Here is a 21,496-nt window from a genome sequence, read left to right as displayed (position 1 = left end):
CAGTACAGTGCTTGATGCATAGTAAGCACTTTACAACTACCACAATTATTATTAATATTATTATTATTAGAAATGAATTTCTCTTTTAGCTTTCCACAAATAGCTTCATCCATAGTACCACCCTATTTCCCTCTTTCAGGGATGAGATCTTCCCTACACCAGCATCCTTCTGGTGGGAAGTTAGTTATCTTTGGAGAATTTACCTGGTATTTGGAGTTTGGAACATCCATTTCAACTAGGGATAGCAGAGTGGTTAGCCTTAGGGACCAATGAATTTTGTTTCCCAGAAGGATTATCATCATTACAAATCCTACAAAATGAGGAGATGAGTTGCTGCAGCTTCTCGTTGCCTCATCCATTGTCTAAGTATCTTTACCTTTGTTAGTCATCGGCCTTGTGGCAAGGGTCGGAGCTGGGGAGGAGTAGGGTGGGACATCCAGTGAGCTCAGCTCCTACCCATCCCGCAGCAGCACCTCCATCCCCCTCTACCAACACAACCCCTCCTGGAGCCCCCCTTTGCCTCCTCTCCTCTCAGAGGGACCCTGACACATGCCCTCCCAGAGCCGTTATGAAGGGCGATTGCAAGGTTCAGCTATGGTGGAAGCAGCATGCCCAGCTGGGAGGAAACTTTAGACCATAAGCTCACTGTATATTGTTATATTGTAATAATAATGTTGGTATTTGTTAAGCGCTTACTATGTGCAGAGCACTGTTCTAAGCGCTGGGGTAGACACAGGGGAATCAGGTTGTCCCACGTGGGGCTCACAGTCTTAATCCCCATTTTACAGATGAGGGAACTGAGGCACAGAGAAGTTAAGTGACTTGCCCACAGTCACACAGCTGACAAGTGGCAGAGCTGGGATTCGAACTCATGAGCCCTGACTCCAAAGCCCATGCTCTTTCCACTGCGCCACACTGCTTCTCTCACGCTGCTTGTACTCTCCCAAGTGCTTAGTACAGAGCTCTGCACACAGTAAGCGGTCCATAAATATTACTGACTGGCTGACTGACTGAGAGAAGTATGGCGGGGTGGTACAGACGAGGAAGGATAGTGATTTTGATTTTTCAGATGTGTCTCTGACTCTTGGTCTCTATGACCCTCTATGCTTTCATTCCATCAGAAGATCGACAGATCTTCCCATCAATAAGATCCCCTGTGCAGGAAGCAGAGGAGCAAGCTGTAAATCAACCTCTCCAACAGGGCACACAGAGATGTCTGTAATACAATCAAATGTAACTTAGATAACATACACCTTTATCTTGCACTATCTAGGGTTATTAGATAGTTCCTTCCTGTGGACATGAGTAGAGTTGATTTTTCAAAAGTTCTGCACTGAATCATTCCCTTATTTTTCATTTAGTAGGAAAACCTGGAACTGAAAGGAATGTCAACAGTTTACCTGTTTCAAGAGAAATAGAGGTCTGTCCTTCTTGAAAATATTTCCAGGGACAGAATCTCCCAATGCTTCCACAGTAGTCTTTCCAATCAATCAATCAATCAGTCAATCAATCAGTGGTATGAGCGCTTACCATGTGTACAGCACTGTACTCAGCAGTTGGGAGAGTACAGTAAAACAGAATTAGTGGACACATTCTCTGTCCATTGGTTACACACCTGAAAGTCATAGCACTTCCTGGGTCAACCAGACTGTTTCCTAAAATAATAATGATAATGCTGGTATTTGTTAAGTGCTTATTATGTGTCAAGCGCTGTTCTAAGTGCTGGGGTAGATACGAGGTAATCAGGTTGTCCCACATAGGGCTACAGTCTTCATCCCCATTTTACAGAGAAGTTAAGTGACTTACCCAATGTCACACAAAGCCCATTTCCTCTTGACCTCTGAGGAGTTAGAAAACAGTCATTTGCCTCCAGAGCAACCTTCCACACTCTTCAACATTGATTATGAAATCAGCCGGTAATCTTTTCTTCCTCCAGGAGAGACACTATAAACCCTTAAACCTATCTTCCTAAAATCTGTTATCCTTTCTCTTCATCGCTTCTGTCACCTTTGGACTCTTTCCATTTTCTCCACTTCCTTCCTAAAGTACCCTGGCTGAACTAGACACAAAACCCTAATCAGTGTCAAACCAGGGGCGGGCAGAGCGGAAGGATAACTTCCTGGATCTTGCACGTCGCACTCCGGTTACCGGGAATCCATTTTGGGATAGTGTTGCCTCTTTAACTGCAGCTGGATATTGCTGATTCGAATTCAGTTTCTGGTCCATCTTGGCCTCCCCAATCTTTTTTCTGTTGCTCCGACCAGCACATCTCCCCTTTCTGTATCTGGGAAGGGGGATGGGGAAGGAATTTTTTAGTCTCCAAATTTTTGACTCTGCATTTGTCCCTATTACAGTTCATTCAGTTTGGTCCTCGTTACAGGCAGGGAACATGTCTGTTAATTCTGTTATACTGTGCTCTCCCAAGTGCTTAGTACAGTGCTCTGCACATAGTCAGTGCTTAATAAATACCATTGATTGGTTGACATATTGATTAGTCTGATTTTTGCAGGTCACTGAATTAAGCTCCAGTCTTGCAGGACTCAGTAGACGGCTCTCAGCGTATTCTCAGTGATTCTTATCTTTCCACCCAAACCCTGTCCTCCCCCTGACTTTCCTATCACTGTAGATGATACTGCCATTCTCCCTGTCTCACAAGTCCATAACCCTGGTATTATCCTTGACTTCTCTATTTCATTCAACACAGATATCCCATCCATCACTAAATCCTGTCGATTCGACCTTCACAACATCGTGAAAATCTGCCCTTTTCTCTCCTCCAAACAGCTACTATGTTAACCTAAGCGCTTATCCTATCCTGTATTGATTACTGTATCAGTCTCCTTGCTGACCTCCCAGCCTCCTTTTATTCCTCATTCCAGTCCCTCAAACAGAAATTCCTCCCCATTGGCTTTAAAGCACTCACTCTCCTTGGTCAATCCTACCTCACCTCCCTACTCTCCTACTACAACTCCGCTGGCACAGTTCACTCATTTAATGCTAACCTTCTCACTGTACCTTAATCTCATCCATTTCCCTACTGACCTTTTGCCCACATCCTGCTTCTGGCTTGGAAAGCCCTTCCTCCTCATATCCGACAATTACTCTCCCTGCCCTCAAAGCTTTATTGAAGGCTCATCTCCTCTAAGAAGACTTCGCTGACTGAACCCTCTTTTCCTTTTCTTCAGTGTCCTTCTGCGTCAGCCTGACTTGCTGCCTTTATTCATTCCCCCTCTCAGCTCCACAGCACTTATGTACATACCTGAAATTTATTCATTGGTGTTCTTCTCCCCCTCTAGAAGGTAAGCTCACTGTGGGCAAGGAACGTGTCTGTTAGGTTATGTTGTTATTTTGTTATGTCATATTGTTATGCTGTATTTCCCAAGTGTTTAGTGCTCTGCATACAATAAGCGCTCAAGAAATATGATTGACTAACCAGTCCTTCTTCCTGCCCAATTTGCCTCTTGTCCAAGTAAGCCTTAGGCAGGACAAAAGAGTACTTGTTTGCTCTGATTAAGAATTGTAAATGGTGCCCCGCCAAGAACCCCTCAAGGGACTGTGATTTACACAGTTTGTCTCTTTGCATATCAGGGTTTGAGGTGGGGCTGTGGGTGGGTCGATCAATTAATCAATTAATCATTGGTGTTTAGTGCTTACAGTGTGCAGAGCATTATATTCAGTCAGTCAGTCAATCAATCATATTTATAATAATAATAATAATGTTGGTATTTGTGCTTTCTATGTGCACAACACTGTTCTAAGTGCTGGGGTAGGTACAGGGTAATCAGGTTGTCCCACGTGAGGGTCCCAGTTAATCCCCATTTTACAGATGAGGTAACTGAGGCCCAGGGAAGTGAAGTGACTTGCCCGCAGTCACACAGCTGACAAGTGGCAGAGGCAGAATTCGAACCCATGACCTCTGGCTCCTAATCCCGGGCTCTTTCCACTGAGCCACGCTGCTTCTACTTACTATGTACAAATACCATCATCCTCACTGTACTAAATGCTTGGAATGGTTCAATACAGCAATATAACAGACACATTCCCTGCCTAAAACGAGCTTATATTCTAGAGGGGACAACTGACAGTAATATAAATAAATTACATATAAATGCTGTGGGGTTTTTGGGGGCGGGGGAGTTGAAAAAAGGGAGCAAGTCAGGGTGACCCAGAGGGAGTGGGAGAAGAGGGAAGGAGGGCTTAGTCGGGGAAGGAGGGCTTAGTCGGGGAAGGCCTCTTGTAGGAGATGTGCCTTCAATAAGGCTTTGAAGGCCGGGAGAGTACTTGTCTGTCACATGTAATGAGGGAGGTTGTTCCAGAATAGAGGCAGGAGGTGGGCAAGAGGTTGGAGGTGAGACACCCAAGACTGAGGTACAGGGAGAAGGTTGGCATTAGTTGGCCACCACTTATCAGCTGTGTGACTTGGGGCAAGTCACTTAACTTCTCTGTGCCTCAGTGACCTCATCTGTAAAATGGGGATGAAGACCGTGAGTCCCACGTGGGACAACCTCATTACCTTGAATCAAGCCCAGCACTTAGAACAGTGCTTTGCACATAGTAAGTGCTTAACAAATACCATAATTATTATTAGAGGAGTGAAGTGTGCAGGCTTGGTTGTACTAGGAGAGTAGTGAGATGAGATAGGAGGGGGCAAGGTGATAAAACTGCTTTAAAGGAGAGTACGATTCAAGAGATTAAGTAGCCACGGTCCCTGCCCATGATGAGTTTATAGTGGCAAAGAAAACTATTTAAACTCCAATGATTAAACCAAGACTAAGGAGAGGAAGTCATGGCTCCCATTTTTGGCTGTACTAAAACACCTCCCACTTAATCATAATATTTGTTAAATGTTTATTTTGTACCAATCCCTGGGGGGAGATGCAAGATAATCAGGTTGGACAACGTCCCCATCCCACATGGGGCTCAGAGTCTAAGTGAGGAGAATGGGTTTCAAACTTGCATTTTATTTATAAGGAAACTAAGGCTCAGAGGAGCAAGTGACTTTCCCAAGGTCATAGACTAGGTAAGTGGCAGAGCCGGGATTAGAACCCCAACTACCAGACCTGTGCTCTTTTCACTAGGCCATATCACTTCTATTTTTCCCACTTTAGCCTCTTTTCTAGTATCACTCACAAAGTGCAAAATGGACTGATTTAAAGTCTCCTCTATCTCCTCTACTTGCCTCTGTCACCCTCAGATGGAGGATCATCCTTGCACAGCAAAACTTCAGGCTCAGGTCAGGTAAGCAAAGAGGGAAGCTTAGGGAAACCCACCAGGTGGACCGCTAGTCTGGGGACAACTGAATTTGGCCTCTATTTTACTGAGCATTTTTGCCTGGCTCCAGTTTCCGAGCCATGGGTTGGGACCTCCATCTTGTTGACTCGGAGGGATGAGAACTGTACCCTCTACTGGTCAGAAAGATGAGAGATTAACTGATCTCCAGGCCTCCCATCCCCATACTCCACTCTCAACGGACCTGGAGGAGAAGCTTAGCTTAGTGGAAAGAGCACAGGCTTGGGAGTCAGAGGTCGTGGGTTCTAATCCCAGCTCTGCCCCTTGCCAGCTGTGTGACTTTAGGCAAGTCACTTCACTTCTTTGTGCCTCAGTTACCTCATCTGTAAAATGGGGATTAGAACTGTGAGCCCCACGTGGCACAAACTGATCACCTTGTATCCTCCAGCGCTCAGAACAGTGCTTTGCACATAGTAAGCACTTAACAAATACCGACATCATTATTATTCTAAATCCAGCTCCGCCGCTTGTCTGCTGTGTGACCTTGGGCAAGTCATTTCATGTCTCTGTGCCTCAGTTACCTCATCTGTAAAACCGGGATTAAGACTGTGACCCTCATGTGAGACGACCTGATTACCCTGTATCTACCCCAGCCCTTAGAACAGCATTCATTCATTCATTCATTCATTCAATAGTATTTATTGAGCGCTTACTATGTGCAGAGCACTGTACTAAGCGCTTGGAATGTACAAATCGGCAACAGATAGAGACAGTCCCTGCCCTTTGATGGGTTTACAGTCTAATCGGGGGAGACAGGCAGACAAGAACAATGGCAATAAATGGAGTCAAGGGGAAGAACAGCTCATAAAAACAATGGCAAATAAATAGAAGATATATGATGAAGATATATACAGTTGAGCGGACAAGTACAGTGCTGAGAGGGTGGGATGGAAGAGGGGGAGGAGGAGAGGGAAAGGGGGGAGAAGAGGGTTTAGCTGTGGAGAGGTGAAGGGGGAGGGTAGAGGGAGCAGCGGGAAAAAATGGGGGGAGCTCAGTCTGGGAAGGCCTCTTGGAGGAGGTGAGCTTTAAGTAGGGATTTGAAGAGGGGAAGAGAATTAGATTGAGGGAGGTGAGGAGGGAAGGCATTCCAGGACCACGGGAGGACATGGCCCAGGGGTCGACAGCAGGATAGGTGGGACCGAGGGACGGTGAGGAGGTGGGCACATATAGGAAGAGCTTAACAAATACCATTATTATTATTAGCATTGTTATTTTTCAGATTTGGAACCGACCAATGAAAAATCTGGTCAAATGAGATTGCCTCTGGTGGCCTACATCTCTGCCCCATCAAGAGCACTTAGCCCAATTTCCAAGCCAGCTTTATTTCCTCTCACAGACAGCAAGATCTGACAAGCCTCGCAGGCTGCCAAAGCAAAACAACATCAGTACCGTTGGCCATTTGACTCTGGCGAACTGCCAGCTTTCTTGCCAAGATACTTGTTTGCTAGTCCTTTGCCTTTTGCAAATCTCATTGGCCAGTTCTAACCTCTGCTTCCTGTCCCCAGTGGGAGAGCCGAGGAAATCCGTAGTCAGGATGCCTGTCGCCGGAGACCGGTGACTCACAAGAAAAGCTCTCCACCTAAAATAGCCCTGAACTCTAGTCTCTGCGTCACTTTGGAGTCAGCATCGAGGCTCAGCCTGAAGTTAACTCCAACTTCCCATGGGCCTGGGATAGAAAGATGTGTGCTCCTTCTAGACTGTGAGCTCGTGGTGGGCAGAGAATGTGTCTGTTTATTGTGATATTGTACGCTCCCAAGTGCTTAGTACAGTGCTCTGTACATAGTTGTTAAAAACAGCATTCTGAGCATAGCAGCTCTTGATCTAAATGACTCCGTTTTTGTCTCAGGAAGTCCCCCATTTCACGTGGGATGTATATCACATCTGCAAATTCCAAATTCGGAGGGGACAGGAGATTGCTTCTTACCCAAAACAGATAAGGCCTGCTTGGACAGGAGATTGCTTCTTACCCAAAACAGATAAGCCCTACTTGAAGAGTCTCTTTTGTCATTGAAGAAAACACACTTGTCCGAGTTCTTTTGTGATTGGCTACTTCTCCTATATGTTGCAAATAAAGGCACAGCCAAACTAGAGAGGGGCCCGTTGCGTCACTCGTACCTCTCCGGAGGTGAACGGGCACTCGGTCATTTTCCTCCCTTTTCTGATCTATCCAGCACTGTCTCTGAGTGTTACTTTTGTTTGCTTGGTCACCACCTTGGGTTCGAATCCTCACTGATTTTTTAGTTCCATTCTCTTTTCGAGTACATAGTAAGTGCTCAAGAAAGATGATTGACTGACTGACTGATTGACAAACTGAATGTTTTTAAGGGAAAATCTCCCTGCAGAAAAACCACCCCAGTAACAAACAGTGAAAATAGAACTAGCTGTGCTGACACGTGTTTCATTCCAAGAGCTTAAAGTCTGAAGAGGCTTTTTCTTTATTTGGAGATAAGCTCGGAGACCTTAAGGCACCTAGTCAGCTCACCCCCTCCTTCTTATCCACACTCTTTTCCCACTACAAGCCAGCTTGCATTCTTCATTCTTCTCAAGACATGTTACTTACTGTTCCTTGTTTTCATCTCTCCCCTGGAACTCTCTCTTCCTTCACGTCTGGCAGACCACTGCTCTCTCCCAGTCATTAAAGCCACACATCTCTAGGAGGTCTTCCCTCCACTGATACATCAATCTATCTACCTATCTACACCTTCAAGTACCATTCTGGTACATTCAACCAATCAATCATTTGCATATATAGAGTTCTTACGGTGTACAGAGAACTCTCCTAAGGCTTTGGGAGACTACAGTACGACAGAGGAGTTTGTCTAGATGGGGAAACAGATGTGCAGCGTGGTGGTGCAGTATTGCTTAGTGGAAAGAGCACGGGCTTGGGAGTCAGAGGACAAGGGTTTTAATCCTGACTCCTCCACTTGTCTGCTGTGTGACTTTGGGAAAGTCACTTCACTCCTCTGTGCCTCAGTTACCTCATCTGTAAAATAGGAATTGAGACTGTGAGCCCCGTGTGGAACAACCTGCTTCCCTTGTATCTCCCCCAGCACTTAGAATAGTACTTGGCACATAGTAAGCACTTAACAAATACCGTTATTAGTATTATTATTATCATATGTTAAAGTACATTATGGATCTGTTAAGTGCTGAGGGCTGAGAGCGGGGTGAATATCAAATGTTTGAAAAGTAATAATAATAATAATGTTGGTATTTGTTAAGCGCTTACTATGTGCCGAGCACTGTTCTAAGCGCTGGGATAGACATAGGGGAGTCAGGTTGTCCCACGTGGGGCTCACAGTCTTAATCCCCATTTTACAGATGAGGGAACTGAGGCACAGAGAAGTTAAGTGACTTGCCCACAGTCACACAGCCGACAAGTGGCAGAGCTGGGATTCGAACTCATGAGCCCTGACTCCAAAGCCCGTGCTCTTTCCACTGAGCCACGCTGCAAGCACATAGATGAGGCAGAGGGGGTGAGATTAGGGGCACTTAAGCACTTTAAACCTCCTGTGGCTCTATTATACATATCTTTATTATTTCTTCCTATCTGCAATTTATTTTAGGGTCTGCCTTTCCCACTACACTGAAAGCTCATTAAGGGCAGGGATGATGACTATTAATTCTATTGTATTCTCTCAAGAGCTTAAGACAATGGTCTGCAAACAGTAAATGCTCAAAAAATAAATGTCCTGCTCACCTTATAAAAACCATCGCCCCTTCCCTCCTCCCCTCCTTAACTTCTATTTTTAACCACTCAATCTCCAATGGCTCCTTCCCCGCTGCCTTCAAACATGCCCATGTCTCCCCCATCCTAAAAAAACCTTCTCTCGACCCCACTTCCCCTTCCAGTTATCGCCTTATTTCCCTACTACCCTTCCTTTCCAAGCTCCTAGAACGAGTCGTCTAAACTCGCTGCCTAGAATTCCTTAACTCCTATTCTCTCCTGGAACCCCTCCAATCTGGCTTCCGTCCCCTCCATTCTACTGAGATTCCTCTCTCACAGGTCACCTGTGACCTCCTTCTTGCCAAATCCAATGGCTCCTACTCTATCCTAATCCTCCTTGACCTCTCAGCTGCCTTTGACACTTGTGACAATCCCCTTCTCCTCCACACCTTATCCCACCTTGGCTTCATGGACTCCATCCTCTCCTGGTTCTCCTCTTATCTTTCTGGCCATTCATTCTCGGTCTCCTTCTCAGGCTCCTCCTCCCCCTCCCATCTTCTAACTGTTGGGGTTCCTCAAGGGTCAGTTCTTGACCCTCTTCTGTTCTCCATCTACACTCACTCCCTTGATGAAGTCATTCGCTCCCACGGCCTCAACTGTCATCTCTATGCAGATGGCACACAAATCTACATCTCCACCCCGTCCTCTCCCCCTCCCTTCAGGCTCGTATCTCCTCCTGCTCCCAGGACGTCTCTACCTGGATGTCTGCCCACCACCTAAAACTCAACATGTCCAAAATTGAGCTCCTCATCTTCCCTCCCAAGCCCTGTCCTCTTCCTGACTTCCCTATCACTGTGGATGGTTTGACCATCCTTTCCGTCTCACAGCCCCGCAACCTTGGTTTCATCTTTGACTCAGCTCCCTCATTCGCCCCACACATCCAATCCGTCACCGAGACCTGCTGGTCTCACCTTTATAATATCGCCAAGATCTGCCCTTTCCTCTCCACCCAAATGGCTATTTTACTGTTACAGGCTCTCATAATATCCCAGCTGGATTATTGTGTCAGCCTTCTTTCTAGTCTCCCTTCCTCCTGTCTCTCCCCACTCCAGTCTATTCTTCATTCTGCTGCCCAGCTCATCTTCCTGCAGAAACGCTCTGGGCATGTCACTCTCCTTCTTAAAAACCTCCAGTGGTTGCCTATCAATCTCCGCATGAAACAAAAACCTCTCACTCTAGGCTACAAGGCTCTCCATCACCTTGTCCCCTCCTACCTCTCCTCCCTTCTCTCTTTCTACTGCCCACCCCGCACGCTCCGCTCCTCTGCTGCCCACCTCCTCACCGTCCCCCATTCTTGCCTATCCCGCCGTCGACCCCCAGGCCACGTCCTCCCGCTGTCCTGGAATGCCCTCCCTCCTCACCTCTGCCAAACTAATTCTCTTCCCCTCTTCAAAGCCCTACTTAGAGCTCACCTCCTCCAAGAGGCCTTCCCAGACTGAGCTTCCCCTTTTCCCTCTGCTCCCTCCGCTGCCCCTCTACCCCCCTGCCTTCACTTCCCCTCAGCTAAGCCCCCATTTCCGCCCTTTCCCTCTGCTCCTCCCCTTCTCCCTACCCCTCCCCTCAGCACTGTGCTCATCCATTCATTTGTATATATTTTTTATTACCCTATTTATTTTGTTAATGAGATGTACATCACCTTGATTCTATTTATTGCTATAGTTTTAATGAGATGTACATCCCCTTGATTCTATTTATTGCTATTGTTTTTGTCTGTCTCCCCCGATTAAACTGTAAGCCCGTCAAAGGGCAGGGACTGTATCTGTTGCCGATTTGTACATTCCAAGCGCTTAGTACAATGCTCTGCACATAGTAAGCACTCAATAAATACTATTGAATGAATGAATGAATGAATGAATAAATACCACTGATTGATTGCTAGATTGAATGGCTGGCAGATAGGTAGAACACAGATCTTAAGTAAGCACTGCTCCTTTGTTTTCTAATTTTTAATAATGAGCACATGCTTTTTTTTTTCCATTTAATAATCAGACATGTGGGGAAGGCCCAGCAAGGTGACCTAAGGAGAAAGAAGGGCTGGGTCTTTTCGACTTTACCTGCTATAACCACCCAACTTGAATGCCAGCCCAGGGGCCGCAGGACCCAAACACTGCCCCTTGTCAGCAAACACGATAGGCAAGAGTCCACACAGCTCACAGGCAGAGAGGTCAAGGCGGGTACCAGCACTGTGGTGTAGTGGATACAGCATGGGCCTGGGGTTCATTCATTCATTCATTCAATAGTATTTATTGAGCGCTTACTATGTGCAGAGCACTGTACTAAGCGCTTGGAATGAACAAGTAGGCAACAGATAGAGACAGTCCCTGCCGTTTGACGGGCTTACAGTTTAATCGGGGGAGACGGACAGACAAGAACAATGGCAATAAATAGGGTCAAAGGGAAGAACATCTCGTAAAAACAATGGCAACTAAATAGAATCAAGGCGATGTACATTTCATTAACAAAATAAATAGGGTAATGGAAATATATACAGTTGAGCGGACGAGTACAGTGCTGAGGGGATGGGAAGGGAGAGGGGGAGGAGCAGAGGGAAAGGGGGAAAAGAGGGTTTAGCTGTGGAGAGGTGAAGGGGGGGTGGTAGAGGGAGTAGAGGGAGAAGAGGAGCTCAGTCTGGGAAGGCCTCTTGGAGGAGGTGAGTTTTAATACCTGCTCAGCCAGTTGTCTGCTGTGTGACCTTGGCCAAGTCACTTCATTTCTCCGTGTCTCAGTTACCTTGTCTGTAAAATGGGGATTGATACTATGAGCCCCACATGGGACAGGGACTGTGTCCAACTCAATTTGCTTGTATCCACTGCAGCGCTTAGTAAAGTGCTTGACACATAGTAAGTGCTTAACAAATGTCATCATTATTGTCATTATTATTAGTTTTCCCAGAAGGCTTTTTCTCACAAGAGATGGACTGGGAGGATTCCGTGTCCATTAGCCCACTCTTCATCTTCAATCGTAGCCTCTGCTGTGGGCCGGGCCAGGTGGTCAAGACTGGGAAATTTTCCCTGATAAGAGATTAAAATGAACATGGAATTCTGTTCATCCTAATTTGTCCATCTTCCAACTTAATCCTCCTCCATCTCCCAAATGCCTTCAACACCGTTGACCACCCCCTTCTCCTGGGAACATTATCCAACCTTGGCTTCCCTGACACTGTCCTCTCCTGGTTCTCCTCTTGTCTCTCTGGCTGCTCATTTTCTATTTCACAGGCTCCTCCTCTACCTCCCACCCCTTAAGAATTCAAGGCTCAGTTCTGGTCCCCTTCCATTCCCCATCTATGCCCACTCCCTTGAAGAAGTCTTTCGCTCCCATGACTCCAACTACCATCTCTATGTAGATGATTACCAAATCTTCATCTCCACCCCGATCTCTCTCTCTCCTTCTCTGCAGTCTTGCATTCCCTCTGGCCTTCAGGACATCTCTATTTGGAAGTCCCACTGACACTTGAAACTTAATATGTCCAAAAGAGAACTTCTCATCTTCTCATCACCCAAACCCTGTCCTTCTGGGCAGGGAATGTATAGTTATACTGAGGTTTGTACTCTCCCAAGGGCAGCATGAGAAGCAATAGTGGATAGATGGGCCTGGGAATTAGAATAATATTGTTGGTATTTGTTAAGCGATTACTATGTGCCGAGCACTGTTCTAAGCACTGGGGTAGGCACAGGGGAATCAGGTTGTCCCACGTGGGGCTCACAGTCTTAATTCCCATTTTACAGATGAGGTAACTGAGGCACCGAGAAGTTAAGTGACTTGCCCAAAGTCACACAGCTGCCAAGTGGCCGAGCCGGGATTTGAACCCATGACCTCTGACTCCAAAGCCCGTGCTCTTTCCACTGAGCCACGCTGCTTCTCTAATTAGAAGGTCATGGGTCCTAATTCTGGCTCTGCCACTTGTCTGCTGTGTGACCTTGGGCAAGGCACTTCACTTCTCTGGGCCTCAGTTACTTCATCTGTAAAATGGGGATTGAGACAATGAGCCCCACATGAGACAAGGACTGTGTCCAATTTGATTTTCTTGTATATACCCCAGTGCTTAGTACAGTGCCTGGCACATAGTAAGTGCTTAACGAACACCATTATTAGTATTACTATTTTTATTAATAAAGGCTTAGTACTGGGCCCTCCACACCGTAAGTGCTCAGTAAATACAATTGATTGATTGGCTTTTCCATCACCATAGACAGCACCACTATCCTCCCTGTTTCACACAGTCCTAACCTTGGCATTATCCTCGACTCATCTATCTCTCTCTCATTCAATCCACAAACTGAGTCTGTTACCAAATCCTGTCAATTTTACCTTCACAACATTACTAAAACCCACTGTTTCTTCTACATCCAAACCACTACCACACTGATCCAAGCAAGTATCCTATCAATCAATCAATCAATGGTATTCATTGAGCACTTACTATGTGCAGAGCACTGTATTAAGTGCTTGGGAGAGTACAGTGCAACAGAGTTGCCAGACATGTTCCCTGCCCACAAAGAGCTTATAGTCTAGAGTGGGAGACAGACATTTATATAAATGCATCTTTTATAATACATAATTTTAAAATATGCACATAAGTGCTGTGGTGTTGAGGGAGGGGCAAAAATCAAATGTCCAAAGATCACAGATACAAATGCATAGACGACACACTTAACTACAACATCAACTCCTTCCTGAACTTGCTCTGCCTTCAAAGCTGAGACGCAGCATGGCCTAGTGGATAGAGCAGGGCCTGGAAATCAGAAAGACCCCAATTCTAATCCCAGTTCCGCCCCTCATCTGCTGTGTGACCCTGGGCAAGTCACTTAATTTCTCTGTGCCTCAGTTACCTCAACTGTAGAACGGGTATTAAGACGGTGAGCCCCATGAATTTGCATTCACCCCATTGCTTAGTATAGTAAGCACCTAACAAATACCATTAAAAAATAAAGCCTTGTTGAATGGATTTTCCTTCAAGAGGCCTTCCCCAACTTAGCCCTCATTTCCCTTACTTCTTCTTCTGTGAAAGCCTTGCAGTTGAATTTTTACCCTTTATTCACCCTGTCCTCAATCCCGCAGCACTTATGTACATATCTGTAATTTATTTTATTGTCCATTTCCCCTCTAGACTCTAAGGTCCTTGCACATGGGGAACATGTCTACCAACTCTGTTGTACTGTACTCTCCCAAACATTAGTAGAGTACTCAGAATACAATAAGTTCTCAATACATACGATTGACTGATTGAAAATTCTGTCAAAGGTGGATGATCCAGTGATAGCCACCCAACCCAGCTTGGTTGGCCCCCCGAAACATGTGGCCTGGCTCTCCAGACCTGCCCCACTCAGAAAGAAGCTAATGAAGTTAGGCACTTTAGTCATCAGCATGGCTTAGCGGAGAGAGCATGGACCTGGGAGTCAGATGACCCGAGTTCTAATCCTGGTAATGTCCCATGCCTGCTGTGCAACCTTGGGCAAGTTATTTAACTCTCTGTGCCTCAATTCCCTCCTCTGTAAAATAAGAATTAAATACCTGTGTTCCTTCCTACTTAGATTGAGAGCTCCAAGTGGGACAAAGGACTGTTTCTGAATTTATGGGACAGGGACTGTGTCCCACCTGATTAACTTGCATCTACTCCTGTGCTTAGAACAGTGCTTGGCACATAATAAGCGCTTAACAAGTACCATAGTAATTATTATTATCATTATCCTGTGTCTACCCCATTGCTTAGAACAAGTGCTTTGCACATGGTTCAGACCCAGTCCTTGTCCCTCATGGATCTCATAGCCTAAGTAGGAAGGAACACAGGTATTTAACCCTTATTTTACAGAGGATGGAATCGGGGCACAAAAAGTTAAATAACATATATTATTACTATTACTACAAGTTTCTTGGTCTAGTTTCTCTGCGTCAAAGGAAACAAGGCCCCGGATTCAAGATCTTGAGGGCCCTCCTGCATTTAGGCCCTAGTTTGGAACCAGTCGGAAGCCCTCTAGACTGCGAGCTCGTTGTGAGCAGGGATTGTCACTGTTTATTGTTGCATTATTCTTTCCCAGGCACTCAGTACAGTGCTCTGCACACAGTATGCGCTTTCCCCTTTTCCCTCTGCTGCCTCTCTACTCCCCCCTTCACCTCCCCTCAGCTAAGCCCCCTTTTTTTCCCCTTTCCCTCTGCTCCTCCCCCTCTCCCTTCCCCTCCCCTCAGACTGTGCTTGTCCGCTCATTTATTTATATTTTTATTACCCTATTTATTTTGTTAATGAGATGTATTTCACCTTGATTCTTTTTATTGCTATTGTTTTTGTCTGTCTTTTCCCCCCGATTAGACTGTAAGCCCATCAGTGGGCAGGGACTGTCTCTATCTGTTGCCGATTTGTACATTCCAAGCACTTAGTACAGTGTTCTGCACATAGTAAGCGCTCAATAAATACTATTGAATATTGAATGAATGAATGAATTGAATGAATGAATGAATGGGGCCGTACAGAATTAACAGCCTTGGATATCTGGCTACAAATCTAACGTGAAAATGCTGTCCTCTAGTGGAATAATGTGCTCTTGACCAGTAAGAACAAGGAGATGGGGTTAGTGGGAAGCCCACTTTGCCCTAGCAGCTGTCAGTTGGAAAATCGCTCTGCCCTCTTTTAAGCTTAGGAAAAAAAATCTAGTTCAGCTCTTTAGATTGAAGTGCTGTTCTCTTTTTTTCCTCTTAGTCTCTCGGCCTTCCCAAAGCCTCTGTTAGGAGACAGGGTGGCTGTTTGCAATTGGTGCACCCCAAGTACATTGATCTCGTCACACCTAGGCACACTGATAAAATCTCATCATAATAATAATAATGTTGGTATTTGTTAAGCGCTTACTATGTGCCGAGCACTGTTCTAAGCACTGGGCTAGATACAGGCAATCAGGTTGTCCCACGTGAGGCTCACAGTCTTAATCCCCATTTTACAGATGAGGCAACTGAGGCACAGAGAAGTTAAGTGACTTGCCCAAAGTCACACAGCTGACAGGCGGTGGGGCCGGGACTAGAGCCTGTGACCTCTGACTCCTAAGCCCGTGCTCTTCCCACTGAGCCTCATGGTCAGTAAAATCACCCCCCAAACCAGAGGACTGGCTTAGTGGAAAGAGCACGGGCTTGGGAGTGAGAGATCATGGGTTCTAATCGCGGCTCCGCCACTTGTCTGCTCTGTGACCTTGGACAACTCACTTAACTTCTCTGTGCCTCCGTTCCCTCATCTGTAAAATACGGATTAAGAAAGACTCTGAGCTCCTCATGGGACAACCTGATTACCTTGTATCTACTCCAGTGCTTAGAACAGTGCTTGGCACATAGTAAGTGCTTAACAAATACCATCATTATTATAGAGGGATATAGAGACTGATGGATAGATATAGTATAGTGCTCAGTATAAAGTAAACAATAAATAAAATAGATAGAAAGAACTAAAAAATGTTGTATTGCCACTGTTTAAAACCATGACACAACTGGATCTGGAAGACTTTGTGTTATCTTGGTCTCTACATCTTAGGAGCAAAGAGCAACCAAGATGACGAAAGGAATGGAGCAGTTTCCATGAGACTTTGGATTGAAAAGATTAGGAATCTTCAGTCTGGAGAGGTGAGAAATGAAGGTGGTTATGGTTGAAGTCCACAAATTATGGAAGTCTATTTGAGCATGGAATTGTTCATCACTAAGCCACACACTAACATAATGAGAGAATACGTAGAGAAGCTTGAGGTCCAGTAAGTTAAAAATAAAGAAAAGGAAGCCCATTTCCACAAAACTGTTAGTTAAAAAAACCCCAAACATAGGATTTGTTAACACAGGAAGTTGTGGAGGAAGAAAATTGAGTTTTAGGGTTTAGATATAGTCTTCTCTGTATGTGGGTTGTCCAGGAGGGCAGTCATCATATAGTTTCACCTAGCATTTTTCCCTCTAGATTGTAAACTTACTCTGGGCAGGGAATGTGTCTACCAACTCTGCTATATTGTACTCTCCCAAGTGCTTAGTACAGTATATGGCTTAGTGGCTAGGACAGGGGCCTGGAAGTTGGAAGGACCTCGGTTCTAATCCTGGCTTTGCTGCATGTCCTCTATGTGACCTTGGACAAGTCACTTCACTTCTCTGGCCCTCAGTTACCTCATCAGTAAAATGGGGATGGAGACAGTGAGCCCCATGTGGGAGAAGGACTGTGTCCAACTAGATTAACTTGTATCTACCCCAGCATTTAGATCAGTGCTTGGCACATAGTAAGCATTTAACCAGTACCATTATTATTGTTATTACTTTGCACATAGTAAGCATTCAATAAATCCCATCGGTTTATTGATTGATCTTTTGATGCCACTGTTAGAGGCAGGGTTCTGGGCCGCATGGAGTTGCTGAACCCTTGCTTATTTAGAAGGGAAGGGGCTCCTTGGGGTCTAACACTTCTAAAACCTTTCATAGTTCATTCATTCATTCATTCATTCAGTCTTATTTATTGAGTGCTTTCTCTGTGCAGAGTACTGTATTAAGCACTTGGAAAGCAATAGAGACAATCCCTGCCCACACCAGGCTTATAGTCTAGAAATAGGGAGATAGAGATGAAAACAGTTCCTAACTGAGGGTAGAAATCATCTCAGTTGGTCCTATGAACTGTCTAAGAACTGCAAAAGGCTTTAAGAACATTAACTCATCCTCCCTTAGAATATTTCATTTTTTTTTATGTTGTATTTGTTAAGCTCTTACTATGTGCCAGGCACTGTACTAAGCACGACACTGCATGAAGCACTGGGTAGGTACAAGCTAATCAGGTTGGATACAGTCCATGTCTCTCATGGGCCTCATAGTCTTAATCCCTATTTTACAGATGAGGTAACTGAGGCACAGAGAAGTTAATTGACTTGCCCAAGGTCACACAGCAGACAAGTGGCAGAGCCGGGATTAGAACACAAGTCCATCTGACTCCCAGGTCCGTGCCCTATCCACTAGGCCACAAATAAGGGAATGTTCACCCAGATACAGACAAGTGACAAGTGATAGGTTCTTTTAGAACAGAAATGATTGCTTAGATTTCTGAATAGTCTTCCAAGTCAGTAATAGAAATAGCAATTATTAAGCATTTACTCTGTGCAAAGCACTGTACTATGCAATGAGAGAGAATTCACAGATGAGGATTAGACAAGGTCCCTGTCCTTTAAGGGGCTCGCAATCTAAGAGTAAAAGTGGGGAGAAGAGACTAGAGACAGATATACCAGGAATGACGATGTATTAAGATACAATACAAACCAATACATAAAAACAAAATCAGCAGGGCTAGAGGAGAAGAATGTCAGGTTCAGAGTCCCAGGCATACTCAAGTCCACTTTCCTGCCAGGGTGGTAAAACACAGAACAGGATGTATTCTCCTGGCACAGAGGAGAGCACATAGTAAGTGCTGGAGAAGCAGCGTGGCTCAGTGGAAAGAGCACGGGCTTTGGAGTCAGGGCTCATGAGTTTGAATCCCAGCTCTGCCACTTGTCGGCTGTGTGACTGTGGGCAAGTCACTTAACTTCTCTGTGCCTCAGTTCCCTCATCTGTAAAATGGGGATTAAGACTGTGAGCCCCATGTGGGACAACCTGATTCCCCTATGTCTACCCCAGCGCTTAGAACAGTGCTCGGCACATAGTAAGCGCTTAACAAATACCAACATTATTATTATTATTAGTTATTAAATGGGCCAATGTCCATTCATCCATTCATTCATTCATTCAATCCTATTTATTGAGTGCTGACCATCTGCAGAGCTCTGTACTAAGCCCTTGGAAAGTCCATTTATCCCACTGAGCACAAAGGGGTCACCCCACACATTCTAGGGGATGACAGTGGTACTGTTCTACTAAGTGTGGTTCAACCATTCATTCATTTTATTCACCGAAGACTTTTCTTTGAAAACAGGTGACCCCATTTAATGCCACAGTGTGTGAAGTGGGGCCTTCTAGACTCCATTGCCTTCCAAAACTCATTCCTTTCCCCATACCCTTTTGTGGCTGTACCAGCTCCAGCCTCTGGCTGATTGCCTCCCCTCATCATCAATCACTAAAAATCCCACCTCTGTTCTTAAGAAGAATAATAATAATGATATTTGTTAAGCACTAACTCTGTGCCAGGCAATATAATAAGTGCTGGGGTGGATACAAGAAAATCAAATAGGACAAAGTCCTTGACCCATGTGGGGCTCACAGTCTCCAACACCATTTTTCAGATGAGGTGACTGAGGCACAGAGAAGTGAAGTGACTTGCCCAGGGTCACCCAGAGGACCAGTGGCAGAGTCAGGATTAGAACCCATGACCTTCTGAGTCCCAGACTGGTGCTATATCCCTTACATCATGCTGCTTCTTATCTCCTCCACCTTTCCTTGCCAATTTCTTCAAGCCACCTGCTGATTACGCCAGCTCCACTGGTTCCTTGGTTCCTGATTGGTAGTCATTCATTCATTCATTCATTCATTCATTCAATAGCATTTTTGAGTGCTTCCTATGTGCAGAACACCGTACTAAGTGCTTGGAATGTACAATTCAACAACAGATAGAGACAATCCCTGCTCAGTAATGGACTCACAGTCTAGACGGGGGAGACAGAGAGCAAAGCAAAAGAGAACTGAATAAAAAAAGACATCAACAAGATAAATAGAATCAAGGAGACATACACCTTATTATCAAAATAAATAGGGTAATAAATAATATATACAGATGAGCCTAGTGCTGGGGGAGGGGAAGGGGGAAGAGCAGAAGGTCGGGGGGGAGGAGAACGGAGGAGGAACAGAGGGAAAGGGGGGCTCAGTCTGGGCAAGCCTCCTGGAGGAGATGAGCTCTCAGTAGGGCTTTGAAGAGGGGAAGAGAGTTGTTTGGCAGATGTGAGGAGGGAGGGCATTCCAGGACAGTGGTAGGATGTGAGCCGGGGGGCGATGGTGGGATAGGAATGAATGGGAGACAGTGAGGAAGTAAGCGGCAGAGGAGCGGAGCGTGTGGGGTGGGCAGTAGAAAGAGAGAAGGGAGGTGAGGTAGGAGGGGGCAAGAGGATGGAGAGCTCTGAAGCCAAGAGTGAGGAGTTTTTGTTTCGTGTGAAGGTTGATAGGTAATCACTGGAGGTTTTTGAGGAGGGGAGTGACATGCCCAGAGCATTTCTGTAGGAAGATGATCCGGGCAGCGGAATGAAGAATAGCCTGGAGTGGGGAGAGACAGGAGGATGGGAGATCTGAGAAGAGGCTGACACAATAATCCAGTCAGGATATTATGAGAGCTTGTACCAGCACGATAGCAGTTTGGATGGAGAGGAAAGGGCGGATCTTGGCGATATTGTGAAGGTGAGACTGGCAGGTGTTGGTGACGGATTGGATGTGTGGGTGCATGAACACATGAATAGTCAGGGCTGTCCCTTGCTCGAGGTGCAAAATGGATTGGAGGAGGCAGGGGAGGAGTGAGGGGGGTTAGGAGGAGTGGTGGTGGTGACAGTGAGGGAAGCCGTGACCAGCTGAGTTCACCAGAGGCCCCATGAATCCTCCCCATGAATGAGAGGGATTTTCCCAGGAAAATTTCCCATGGCTTCCTCTCACATTCATTGCCTCCCCAGCCAAGCTGGGGTGGCAGAGTCAGTGGACCAGCTCCTGCGTTCGATCCCCAAAGACTCAAAGGATGCAGAGAGTCTGAGGGTCAAGTTGGCCCTTCAGCACAAAGAACAAGCACCTGTGGCCAGGATTAACCCACTACCCCTTGGTTGGCAGCAAGAGTCAGCACTGGAGACAGAAGTGATGGCATGTGTTAAGCCCTTACTATGTGTCGAGCGCTGTTCTAAGCACTGGGGTAATTACAAGCTAATCAGGATGGACAAAGTGTTAATCCCCATTTTACAGATGAAGTCACTGAGGCACAGAGATGTGAAGTGACTACTCCAAGGTCACACAGTAGGCAAGCAGCAGAGCCGAGATTAAAACCCAGGTCCTTCTGACTCCCAGGCCGGTGTGTTATCCACTAGGCCATGCTTTCCAACAGAGGAGGAGGGTCAGAGTCAAGGCAACAAGGCAGACCCTCTCCAATAATGATAATAGTAATGATAACAGTAACACAACAATAATAATAATATTGGTTAAGTGCTTTGTCAACTGTATGACTGTGGGCAAGTCACTTCACTTCTCTGTGCCTCGGTGACCTCATCTGTAAAATGGGAATTAACTGTGAGCTTCATGTGGGACAACCTGATTACCCTGTATCTACCCCAGCGCTTAGAACAGTGCTCTGCACATAGTAAGCGCTTAACAAATCCCGACATTATTATTATTATTATTAAGCACTGCACCAGTTGCTGAAGTAGATACAAGATAATTATCTCAGACACAGTCCCTGAACCACAAGGCACTCACAGTCTAAATTGGAGGGGAAACAGGTATTAAATCTCCTTTTTACAGATGAGTAAACTGAGGCTCAGAGAAGTGAAGTGAGCTTCCCAAGGTCACACAACAGGCAAGTGGCAGAGCCAGAAT

Source organism: Ornithorhynchus anatinus, chromosome 1 (assembly GCF_004115215.2).
Source record: "Ornithorhynchus anatinus isolate Pmale09 chromosome 1, mOrnAna1.pri.v4, whole genome shotgun sequence".
In the NCBI taxonomy this organism is placed as follows: Eukaryota; Metazoa; Chordata; class Mammalia; order Monotremata; family Ornithorhynchidae; genus Ornithorhynchus; species Ornithorhynchus anatinus.
This window is presented reverse-complemented; position numbering follows the sequence as displayed.